This window comes from Acartia tonsa, chromosome 3 (genome assembly GCF_053477335.1).
Source record: "Acartia tonsa isolate MP-2025a chromosome 3, ASM5347733v1, whole genome shotgun sequence".
In the NCBI taxonomy this organism is placed as follows: Eukaryota; Metazoa; Arthropoda; class Copepoda; order Calanoida; family Acartiidae; genus Acartia; species Acartia tonsa.
In genome coordinates, this window is record NC_137262.1 from 170997 (window position 1) to 183964 (window position 12968).

The window sequence follows — 12968 nt, forward strand, 5'->3', positions numbered from 1 at the left end:
GCATTAGACTAATCTGAAGCTAAACCGAGCGGGCTAGATAAACTGTCCATTCATGAGGACCTAATTTCAGATGATCCAGCAAGTCGAAGACCGACCCCAGCGGGCTAGGTGGGTGTCCCTCAGGGGTTAAATGCATTTTTTTTTTAAAGTATGTGTTGTCATACATCCAACTATAGGTTTTTAAGGTCAAGAAACTCAAATTTACAGCTAATAAAAGCATCAGACTAATCTGAAGCTAGCCCCAGCGGGCTAGGTGGGTTGCCTGCAAGTCTTAAGTGCATTTTATCTAACCTAACCTAGAACCTTACTTGTTTTTTTATGGTTTTTTTCTGGAATAAACTGTGTCTATTTATTAGAACATTATTTAAGAATTAAGACCCCAGAAGGCTAGGTGCGTTGCCCGCAGGGGTTAAGTGCATTTTTAGTTGTCATACATAAAATTATAGGTTTTTTTAGGTCCAGAAATTCAAAGGGGTAGTTTCACGAAATGCATTTGAACTTAATTTAGTGAACTGCATATTTTTTCCTGGTTAATTGGTTAAACTACATTTATATGGCATATATTTGAAAGAATTTCAATTTTGATAGTACAATGTTAGTGGTGGAAGAATTTAATATGCTAATAGGATACAATTTTTTAATTTAATGTATACCACATACCACGAAAAAAACTAGCATCAGGTTGCTATTGTGTTTTTTTTAGCTCCAAATTGACTTAAAAAACCTATAGTTTGATGTATAACAACACATAATTTGGAAAATTTACCCCTGCAGGCCACCCACCTAATCCGCGGGGGTTAGCCTTAGGAAAGTCTAATGCTTAAAATAGCTCTGAATTTGAGTTTCTTGACATAAAAAACCTATAATTTGATGTATGACAACACATACTTTAGAAAAAATGCACTACACCCCTGTGGGCCACCAACCTAGCCTGCTGGGGTCGGTCCCCAACTTACTGGATTATCTAAAATAATGTCCTCATTAATAGACACAGTTTATTCAAGAAAAAAAAACCAAAAAGAATAAGTAAGTTTCTAGGTTAGGTTAGGTAAAATGCACATAAGCCCTGTGGAAAATCTACCTAGCCCGCAGGGGTTAGCTTCAGGTAAGTCTTATGCCAATTTTAGCTCTGAATTTGAGTTTCTTGACCTTAAAAACCTTTATTTTGATATATAACAAGATCTATATTGGAAATAAAATAATGCATTTAACCCCTGCGGGCCACCAACCTAGCCCGCTGGGGCTAGTTTCAGATTAGTCTTATGCTAATTCTAGCTCTGAATTTGAGTTAACTGACCTAAAAAACTTATAATTTGATGTATCGCAACATATATATTGGGGAAAATGCACTTAACCCCTGCGGGCCACCCACCTAGCCCGCTGGGGTCGGTCCCTGACTTGCTGGATTATCTTAAATAAAGTCCTCATTAATAGACACAGTTTATTCAAGAAAAAAACCTGTGAAAATATAAGTAAGTTTCTAGGTTAGGTTAGGTAAATGCTCTTAAGCTCTTTAGCCCGGGGGGGTTAGCTTCAGGTCAGTCTAATGCTAATTTTCGCTCAGAATTTGAGTTTCTTGACCTAAAAAACCTATAGTTTGATATATAACAAGATATATATTAGAAAAAATGCACTTAACCCCTGCGGGCCACCAACCTAGCCCGCTGGGGCTAGCTTCAGATTAGTCTAATGCTTATTTTAGCTCTGAATTTGAGTTCCTTGACCTAAAAAACCTATAATTTGATCACAACAAATATATTGGGAAAAATTAACTTAACCCCTACGGGCCACCCACCTAGCCCCCTGGGGTCGGTCCCTGACTTGCTGAATCATCTTAAATAATGTCCATATGAATAGATACAGTGAATTTAAGTTAAAACCCTAAGAAAAAACAATTTAAGGCAAGTTTCCACATCAAAATAGACCAAAAAATAGCCTAAAAACCCTATTTCCGCAGGGTTTTTCTTACCTAACCTAACCTAAAAATAAAATTTTTTGGATTTTTTTGCCATTTAGATGTAATACCTATAGGACTAAGCTTATATACCAAGTTTGAAGGTTCTAGTTCAATATTTAGACCATTTTGCTCACGGTTTAAGAGCTTATGTCATTACGCCCCCCCCCCTTATTATCTTTAAAATATTCATAAATTTCAAAGAATCTTGCTAACTACTGAACCAATTTAGTTCTCCTTTACTGGAAAGCTTCGTATGGGTCCTAGGAGGATGTGGCAGAAAAATAAGTCTTAAATCTAAAAATAAATAGCCCAAAACCACCCTGGGACCTATGTGATGCTTCACTGTAAAGGAGGACCATTTGGTTCAGTGGTTATTGAAATACTTCACTACAGACAAAAAAGCTTACTCTACTTTATATAATAGGATAACAATTTTGTAATTGATAATCGCCTCCTTATGAAAAAAAAAGATAATGGTTGGAACCTTATGGCATTTCTTTTTTGGCTTGGGGGCGTCCCTTGAAAATCCTTTTTAAAATCTTTTATTAGTATATTTCAATATTTCTTAAGCCCTTTAAAAAATGTACATTTTCATTATAAACTTTAATGCCGTTATGGAAAATTCCTATTTTGACAAACCTTTAATTACTCCCAAATAAAAAGGCAAGTAATACAGTAAATATTGATTAGAAAGATTAGATTGTTCTACAAGAAATGAAAGTTAGATAAAGAAATGCTAAGTTAACCAAATATAGATGCATCATGTATTGTTTTTGGAAGTGCTTGGGGCTTGGGTGAAATTTTGGTTGGGTGAATTTCCACTGGAATCTTCTTAGCATGCATGTATGTAATAAGCTGGCACTCAAACATTCGACTTTGTGGAATTTCCAAGAATTTGAAAAAAAGACCAATAATTCTGTGTAAAGACTTAATTAATAAGTAATTTAGTATATTAGCCTTTCTGTACATGTACATTTTTATTATAAACTTTAAAGCAGTCATGGAAAATTCCTATGCTGACAAACCTAGAATTACACCCAAACAAGATGACATATATTTAACAAAATACTAAAAAAATTTATAATAGAGACCAAGATTAATAAAAGAATTTAAGGTTCTTAGATTCCATTAGGTGCTAGGGTCATGGGAGAATTTTGAATGGATTGAATCCTAATGGAATCAACTCAAACATTAGACTTTGTGTAATTTCCAAGAATTAGAAAAGTCCAATATGTGTATAGACTTGATTAACCATTCAAAAGTTTATTGATAATCAATATTCTTACATATATACAATTTTTACATAAATTAGAAATTATTAAAAATATGAATTCAAATTAAATAAATATGTTACTAACGTTAAAAAAGATTGGTTAAAGAAAATTATTATTAATCAGATATTTGAATAATGAAACTTTTTCTGTAGTCCATTTTTCTGTTATTACTCATTTCTATTTTCACAACAGTTTACTGCCAATTTAAATCATAAAACAAATATCAAATCCAACCTGGCCCCGTAGCCCATAAATTAACCGAATCTAATTGTAAAAAAAAAATCCTTCTTGGTGGGGGGGGGGGGGGTACCAGCATTTTCAAAATTGAAAAAAAATCCTATGAGGACAAACTTGATAAACCTATCCCCCTGCAGTTCTCAAGTTTAAGGTGATTATTTTCTAAGATAAGGTAAAGGCCAGATATGTAACTTGTAACACGGATCTAAGGGATATGACAATAGATGATAAATTAAAATACAACTTCAATGATGATAAACAAAATTACCTTCCTGAAGTTCAAAGTTGAGGTTTGAATTATTTGTACACATCTACCAATTAAGATGTAATAAAAAACCTAAAATTTTTAAAACAAGCAATTGAAATACTGTGTTTATAAAAAGCTTGTTACCAGTGGAATTTACTGTCCAATGTCCCCTCCTTCCCTTAATTTATCTACTCATAACTTAACACAAAATGATATGAGAACTAGATTTCATACTCTAACATTTAAAAAATATTTAGATGATTTTCATAACATGTAGTTTTAAACAAAGGTTATTTATTTTAAAGCCTTTAAAAATAATTAGTATACTAAGAATTAATAGACTAAGAGTTTGGAACTTGATAGGGCAATTTCAAATAAATTCAAAATTAAATGTATTGGAATCCAAAATATCATTACATTTTCAAATGCTAGCAGCTTCGCCCCTAGAGGCCTGTAGGGGCACTTGAGCAAATGAGGAATCAAACACCAAATCAGTCCAAAGATAAGTGGTAAACTTACACATCCTGCTAGTTTTATATTAGGTTGATACTTTCATAAAGCAATCTATCAAACAGGACTACATATCAGGTCATAACAAGCAAAGATGTAAGCACAAAGCTATAATGCAGAATATTTTTAGAATTATTAAATATCTACATTTACCTAATTCAGAAGAGGTAAGTAGAAAATAAAGTTGTGATATATCATGTTTTTAATTACAATCACAAATAGCACAGTGTTTTAATCCTAATAAACAATAATAAGATTAGCCTACCCCTCATTTTCATATTTCCTTGTTAAGGTGGTTGGGGTACTGTGCTCGAGAAGACAAATTAAGAGGAACCACCCATAATATCTCTCCTTTTTAAAAGTGCACAATTTTGTATTAAAGAGGCCTCTAGGCGGAGCATTTTACTTATTTTTCTATTACGTCATTTCTAAATTAAATTGAACATTGTATCAATAATTCTATACTTAAGGCCTATTTATATTTTAACAAAAAATTAATGTAAAATCAATAATTATTAAACATAATTTTGTAAAGCCAAATGTTATTGAACTTTTAACACAAATTAAAAATAAGCCATATACAACCGCAGCCAATCAAGTAAAAGGCCACAGCCACCTCACCCATAGCTACCCTTGGCTGCAGCCAGCCTTTCTAATCGGCTTCGGAGCTGTAGCCGCTGTAATACTTACAGTTTAGATAAAACTTAAACAGGCACAACTAAGAATAAGCAGCTGCCACTCTACACAAAGCTCTGTATAAGCCACTGAATGCCAAAGCTACCAAATACAGCTGCTTCCACAGGGCTGAAGGTGCGGCAGACGACTCTTGGTTAAAAACTAAATAACAAGGACAATCAGAATTTAACCAAATTAATAAAAAAAATGTTCTTTAGGGACGTTTAAAATATCAAACAAACTCAGAACTCAGTGAATCAATTTTAGGAAATGTACATCACACAATAATTTTAAAAATAGACATAAAAAATAAAATTTCGAAAATACTAAAAACATTATATATCATATCTTATCATTTTCATCATACTCACTAATAAAAGTTGATATAGAGTAGCTATGCATTTAAGGTTTTAGTTGTAAAGCTGCTCTATTCTTCACTTTATCTGTCTGTTTGTTTGTCCGTAACACAAAGGTGGAAATTTTATTATGCAGCTGTAATCAAAGAGAGATGATATTCTTGTATTGATTTTACTTAACTCTTAACTTACTTGGTCTGTTGCCCGAGGTATTAGAATAATTGATGATGTATCAGCTTGATGCCAGGCATGTGACATTTATATAAATAGAATGGAGGATGTCTTTGCCCTTAAACAGGTGCAACTCATTATAATTTGCAATTAGGAATTTAGACAAAGATTGTGCAATCAAAGAGTTGGCCTGTAATGTGTTTAAATATTAAAAAACAACAGCTGCAATTTGACAGACAATCTTTTATTGGGTTGTTTTATTAATATATAATATCAATTTTATTAAACTTTGGATGTTGTATTCTTGTTGAAAACTCAAATATTCTATCTATATTGGAAAACAATTATGTGATTACCAAAATAATATGACCATACAAGCATAGGGCATATTGTTTTTTATTTGATTATAGCTTGCCTTGGTGAGTGGTGAAAAGTTCATTTTTAGTTCTTTTAAAGCTGTGAGAAACAGGGTATACTAGAATCTCAAACAATATCCACATATTCTACATCCATTATAATTAAAAACTGTTTCAATTTATGGATGTTGTCATCCTTGTTAAAACCTAAAATAGTCAATCAATATTGGAAAAGAAATTATGTGATTTCCAAATTAATATGACCACACAACATATTGGTTTTATTTGATGATAGCCTGCTTTAGTGAGGGGTAAAAGTGAATTTTAAGTGTTTTTCCAGCTATGAGAATCAGGGTATACAAGCATCTAAAACAACATCCACGTATTCTACATCTATCAATAGCAAACTGATCTATGGATGTTGTCATTCTTGTTGAAACCTAAAATAGCCTTTCTCAAACAATATCTATGTATTCTATTTACATCCATTATTAGTAAAAACTGTTTCAAATTTATGGATGTTGTCATCCTTGTTAAAACCTAAAATAGTCAATCAATATTGGAAAAGAAATTATGTGATTACCAAATTAATATGACCACACAACATATTGGTTTTATTTGATGATAGCCTTCCTTGGTGAGAGGTAAAAAGTGAATTTTTAGTGTTTTTTCAGCTGTGAGAAACAGGGTATACAAGAATATCAAACAATATCCACATATTCTACATCCATTATTATTAAAAACTGTTTCAAATTTATGGATGTTGTCATTCTTGTTCAAAACTCATATAGTCAATCAATATTGGAAAAGAAATTAAGTGATTACAAAATTTATGACCATACAATATTGAGTATAGGGATATATTGGTTTTATTTGATTACAGCCTGCCTTGGTGTGTGGTAAGAATTAGGTTTTTATGTTGAGTTTAAGTATTATATGTGAAAGGTTTAGTGATTAAAAAAGATTTTATTCTTTATAGCTTTTAGTTCAAATTCGTTCCAATTTCCCATAAGTTTTTTGTGCTCAGCATCTTATTTATGTTTTCATTCTTGTTCTCAATGTTAAGCTACTATTTAAAACAACTTTGATATTGGTGAATGTAATTGTCCTCAAGGACCTACAGGGATAAGACAATGGCAAATATTTTGATATCCCCTATGATGATTCACAAAATTACCCCTTCTGTAGATCAAAGTTATTGGTTGAAGTGTTGAATACCCAAGTAAATGACCAATCCAAACAAATTTCAATAAAAGTCCCCAAAGTTGTTTAGCAAACAAATAAGAATTGCTATTATAAATCTTTGGGAACTAGTGTAATAAACAGTTCATTGTCCCCTCTCTCTCCTTGGCCTTGTTTGAGGCTTGAGGATATTAATAAATATTTTTTTTGAAAATAATACATAATTCCTATCTAAGCCACTCCTTATTCCACTTTGTCTATCCGTCAGTTCGTCAGTCAGTTTGTAACGCTAATGGGAAATGAGATAAGCAGCTGAAATTTTGCAGTGATATTATATCCATTTTCTACAAATATAAAAATGTACAATCATAAGAATAAAAACAGTTGTTTTAGCTGTGCCTTCAGCAGCTCTTGGCTAAAAAAACTAATTTGTACATTTCTATGGAAAGCTGTTTCTAATATGATGCGAGAAATAACTATTATGCCTTTTTTGCATTTGTATACAGAGTATAATAAAAATTGAAATAAAATAATCTTCATTTTCACAATAAAGACAATTGATAGGGATAAACGTGGATATTATGACAGGGGAAAAATGTCGTAAATCTAGGTTGCTGGGATGGACATCCTTTTTTGGTCAGTTCATTTATATAGTCGGAGGAGAGGGGATGGGGGTATCTTTATTTTAGTCAGCTACAAGTTACACTTTATTAGAGTACATGATAATATGGGTTAACATCCAAGTAATAATATATCCATTGTAAGTACCATATTTAACAAGAAATTAATATATAAATGCATAATAATCCTTATACTAAAGTAACAGGATGTCTGTGTGTCTGTGTATCTGTGTGTCTGTACCGCCCCCCCCCTCCCCAAATTTTTTTTACTTTTTCTTTTAAAATTTAAAATAAGAAATTGCCTCTAGAGTGCCCCTAGAGGCCTCTAGGGGCGTAGCCGCTAGTAATAATATAAACTGACAGAGTTGCTATTGTACAATTGTTTATTTATTGTAACATAATATCAATTTTTATAATAAAATTCTACATGAAAAAAACAAATTTTCCTCCATTCCTCAACGTACCTTTTATATAGATTTTTATAGTTTTTCGGCATGAAAAAGTTTAATAACTTTTAATTATATCAAAGCAAAATAATATAAAATATAGAAGAGAAACATGAAAATACTATTTTTCCACAGAGTGCCAAAAAAGTACAAAACTGCCTCCCCTCCTCCAATTCAATTTAGGGGCCTTACCTGAGGGGCTATGTAGTACCCATTGTAATCTATCCTAAAAAAACACCCACAAAAAACTACCCTCCTCTTTTACTTTGTACCTATTTCAAAATATGGGTTGGAGATGAGTTGAAGGGTTTTGTGCTTGCTAGATGCTTTACGGAAAACCAACAATAATTATATACAAGAAAATTATTTGTACATATACGGCATACCTATATATTTATTTTGTATACAATATTCAATATTTATTGATTAGACCTCATATAGGAAAAGAGGAAATATCCAAGAGAAGCATAAAATATATAGCTATTCAACACAAGTTAAAAATTTTCAAAATCGTAATATTTATAATCTATAATACAAAGTAGCTTGATGTCTGTCCGTCTGTCTGTCCATATGTCCCTTAAGATCTTTGTAACCACTGAACCGATTGGATTCTACTCTTTAGGGAATATATCTACTGGTCCAGTGGGGGTTTTAGGCTATTTTATTGGGGCGTGAGACACCCCCAACCCCCCAAAAAAATAAATAATTCCCCCTCTTTTTTTATATTTTTTTTGTGATGATGCAGATGAATATCCACCATATGCTACATTTTTAAATGTTAGCATTTAGTGAGATCCTTCGGTACATACATACAAATACAAAGACAAAAATCCTGTTATTTTATTGTAAGGATATACAAATTTATTGATGAACAGAAAAAGTAAATTGTAGGGAACTTTCTTGACAAAATTTTATATGAACTTTAATCAGCCTGGCATTATTAGAATTCAATATACTAACATAAGAAAACATTTTAAATTTATCAATGTTTAATTATCATCCATTCAATGCTTTGAAGTTTCACTTAAAGTTTAGGTATAATTTTCATGTCATTCGCATATTATATTCATTTAGTCCTATTAATGCTAAAGCAATGACAATAAGAAAACAATAGTGACCTTTGAATATACTATTACTCATCTCTCCAAAACAATACAGCTTGAGACCTAGCCCATGTGGAAAATTTTGCTCTCCCAGGAGATTAAAAAAAACAATTTTAAGAACTAGAAAGCTTGTATATAGATGGGGCATATAAAGACCTTTCTATAGACACCTTAAACAGGTTTCTAGCTTAATCCTTGCCAATTTGGCATCAAAAAGACAGATCTTTCAAACATGATGGCTCTGTCTTTTTTTTTAAATAACAAAATGTCGTAAGTGCCTTAAATCTTGTAGATAGACCCAAGATGATTAGATTTTTGAATTTTTGATGGGACATTTAAAAGCCATTCTGTAGACATCATGATCAACTTTCTAACACAATTCTCTGTGAAACATTGAGAACTATACAGAGCTGTCATGTTTTATGTTTGTTGGGTCTGTCTTTTTTATGCCAAATTGGCAATGATTGAGTCAGATCTGGTTAAGGTGTCTATAGAAAGGTATGTTAAAACTGAATAATCTAACTATAAAATTGTTCTTGAAGATATACTTCCTCAAACATTCACACACCCCATCCCACTTTTTAAAAAAAGAGGAAGATCCCCACCCTTCACCTAAACCTGCACAGGGTTTACCACCAATTTAATCATCAGGATACTAAAAAAGCTTTGGGGCCAACAGGCGTTATGTATGCCAGCCCAATTTAAGGACCATGTCATAGTCAAAACGGCATGCTGGCTGCTCGTCAGTCACAGCCACAGTATGTGGTTGGAGGGAAAAATCCAAGATTTCCTCCTGTGCCATCTGTTGTGCAATCCAAGTACTAGAATAAATAATCTATTTAAGCATCAATTTACTTTTACTTAATACTATATAATAATAAATTGTCAAGTATCATTTAACCTATATTACCTTAATTAGTGTGTAAGGTGGGCTCCTGGTTTACCAGCTGCTCTGCAGTAAGTCAACAGGCGAACAATAATTTAATTTGATCTTGTAATATTCATTATTTCTGTACTTGTATTAATCTAAAATAAATTTTTGTTTTGATTTGATCCAACAATGAAGCAGAGCATTTTTGGGTGAAACAAGGATAACAGCAAGTATTAAATTTAAACTAAACTAAGTAACATAAATAATCATACTGTAAAATGTTACTCAATAAATATAAGTAGTTGTCCACTTCTCCTTTGCAGAAATTAAAATACAAAATGATTAATATAAACAGTAACACCTTTTAAATTTACAAATGCTTCAATTAAAAAAAAAACAATATCTATTATGTTTCTCTTTTAAATTATTCCCTAAACATAAAAGAGAAACCATTAAAAGAACTCTGACTAATCATATTCATATCTCCTTTTCTATTACAAGGATTTATATTTAAGTTCAATTGATTTAATAGATTTAAATCATTTCTAAATGCAATGATAATCACACCATAAATCATTATAGGTTCAAGATGGAGGAACCTCCTGGATTAAAAAGAAAAATATTTAAAGACTGTTTTGGAGGTATTCTAAGGTAATAAAGTCCATTGAAATTGTTACTGAGAACAACATTTGCCTAGCTGTGTTGTTATTTAGGGAACTATTATTACAGTGTTGGTACATTGTAGAATATAGATTCAACTTACTTTTAGATAAACAGGAGATAAAATTCCTTTTATTGATTGCTAAAGATTATCCTTTATGTTTAGAGTTGGAGTTGTAATATGTTGTATCTCAGCAACTGTTTACTATGGAGGATTATGCATTGAAAAGTATGTTTCAAATCCTGCAACAATTACTAGTGAGATGGTGCCTATCTCTGAACTACCACCTTTGCAAATGTCCATTTGTAGACAAGTCTATCTCTCAGATTGTACCTCTCCAGAATTTAACATTTTCAACTTTTTTGATTATGATGATGACAATGGTACAAATTAATTAATTGATCAATATATATCAGTAGAATGATGATATAAATACATATTGAATCAGTAATTATTACTTTTTTTCAGAATGTGTATATGAAGAAAATACTTTTGGACTGTATGCTAACTCAAGTGAAGCATATTGGACTGAAATAGATGGTAGATTGTCTTTAAAATACAAACTATCAGATCTTGTAGAATACATTGACACTTGGAATGAAACATCTTCAACATGGAACAGGATTTTTGAATATAGCATGAAAAAAAATTCTCAGTTTTTCAGGTTACCCCTTTATTTCACTGTTGATTTTCCAAATAACATGAATTTAGTAACATTTGTTTAAAAATTATAGATCCCAAATGGTTCTACAAGATGAGGAAACTGGATTTTTGTGTCATACTCTACTGATGGATGTCCCCAATAAAATTAGGTTACAGGATAAAGGTATATAATAGAAGGCTTTTTTAACAATATTGAAAATATATTATATTGAATAATAGAAAATATTTTTCATTACAGGATTTACAAAGTTAACATATGTAGTCACTCATTTTGAAGGAGATATTCACAGTGCATTAAAAAACATGATGAAACTTGAAAGAATTCAATATGTCTCTTATGTTAGAGTAAATGTAACTGCACTACAACTTTCACCTGATTATGATGATAAGTGCAGTGACCAGATTCATGAATGTTCTGATTTCAATGAAAAGTATACGACAAATTGCTCTTTGCCTTTTGATATCAGAAATGTTAGACCCATTTGTGCCAACTACAATGAAGGATTAGAAGCTATAAGATCAAAGTTGGATCATATGCAAAATTGTCTGAAAAGTTGCCTACAATTGCAAATCAATTACAATGAAAAACCAAACAAATTTATGGTTTCCTTGGTAAGGCCCAAGTATACTCAAGCATTTATTAGGTCCTCAGAAGATGAGATTGCAATTGTATTTCAAATGCCCAAGTATGCCAAGCTGATTTCTTACACACATAAGTATTCTCTTCCTGTTGCTATGGGTTATTTTGGATCTATCGCTGGAATTTTTATGGGAATATCTGTTATTTGTATACTATCATGGCCAATAGACTACACAAACTTCAGCACAGTTATAAAAAAGTGGACTCTACTCATCTCTCAGTTAGGAATGACAGTTTATCTTCTTATTGTTCTAATCTGTTTGGGAAACAAGTTCATGGAATATCCACGAGACACTTCAGTAAACTTTGCTAAGACAACATCTGACTTCAGTATGACAATATGTAGCTCTGTCCAAATTTATGGTTTGATTTATCTGGAGAAAACAGAATTTGTAGAAGATTCCTTTGCTTTATATAAAGGAGTGTATGTTTCATATGATATGTTTTTGATGACAAATGAATCATTTTGGCTGAAATGGACAAACCCAAAGAATGTTATTGAAACACTAAAAGTAAAGGCTGGTTCTGATGAAGTTGATTTAATAAAAGAAAATCTGCCAATGAAGTTTTCTCTACTACCAATTGACAATCAAACAGTAGATGTATGTTTCACATTTGAATTGACAACATTCAGTGAACTATCTTCTTTAACAATCATTTACCATGAAGAGATACAGGTTTATATTCACAATACAAGACAATTTCTTTACGAATGGAAAAACAAGCAAAACCTAATATTACCAGCAACAAAGGAAAATGTAGACAACTACCCAAATAGCTTAGTTATTTATGAAACTTCTGTTATGCTAAATATGGAGAGGAAAATACAACTTGGCACAGAAGATTATCAGTCATATGATGAATGTGTCATAGAATATGTAAGCCAAGAATTAGAGGCTATCCCGACAAAATGTTTCTTTGGCAAAAGATTTAAGAATTGTACAGAAATCATCACAACCAGTACTCTAACTCTCATAAGAAATCTTCTTCAAAGTGAAA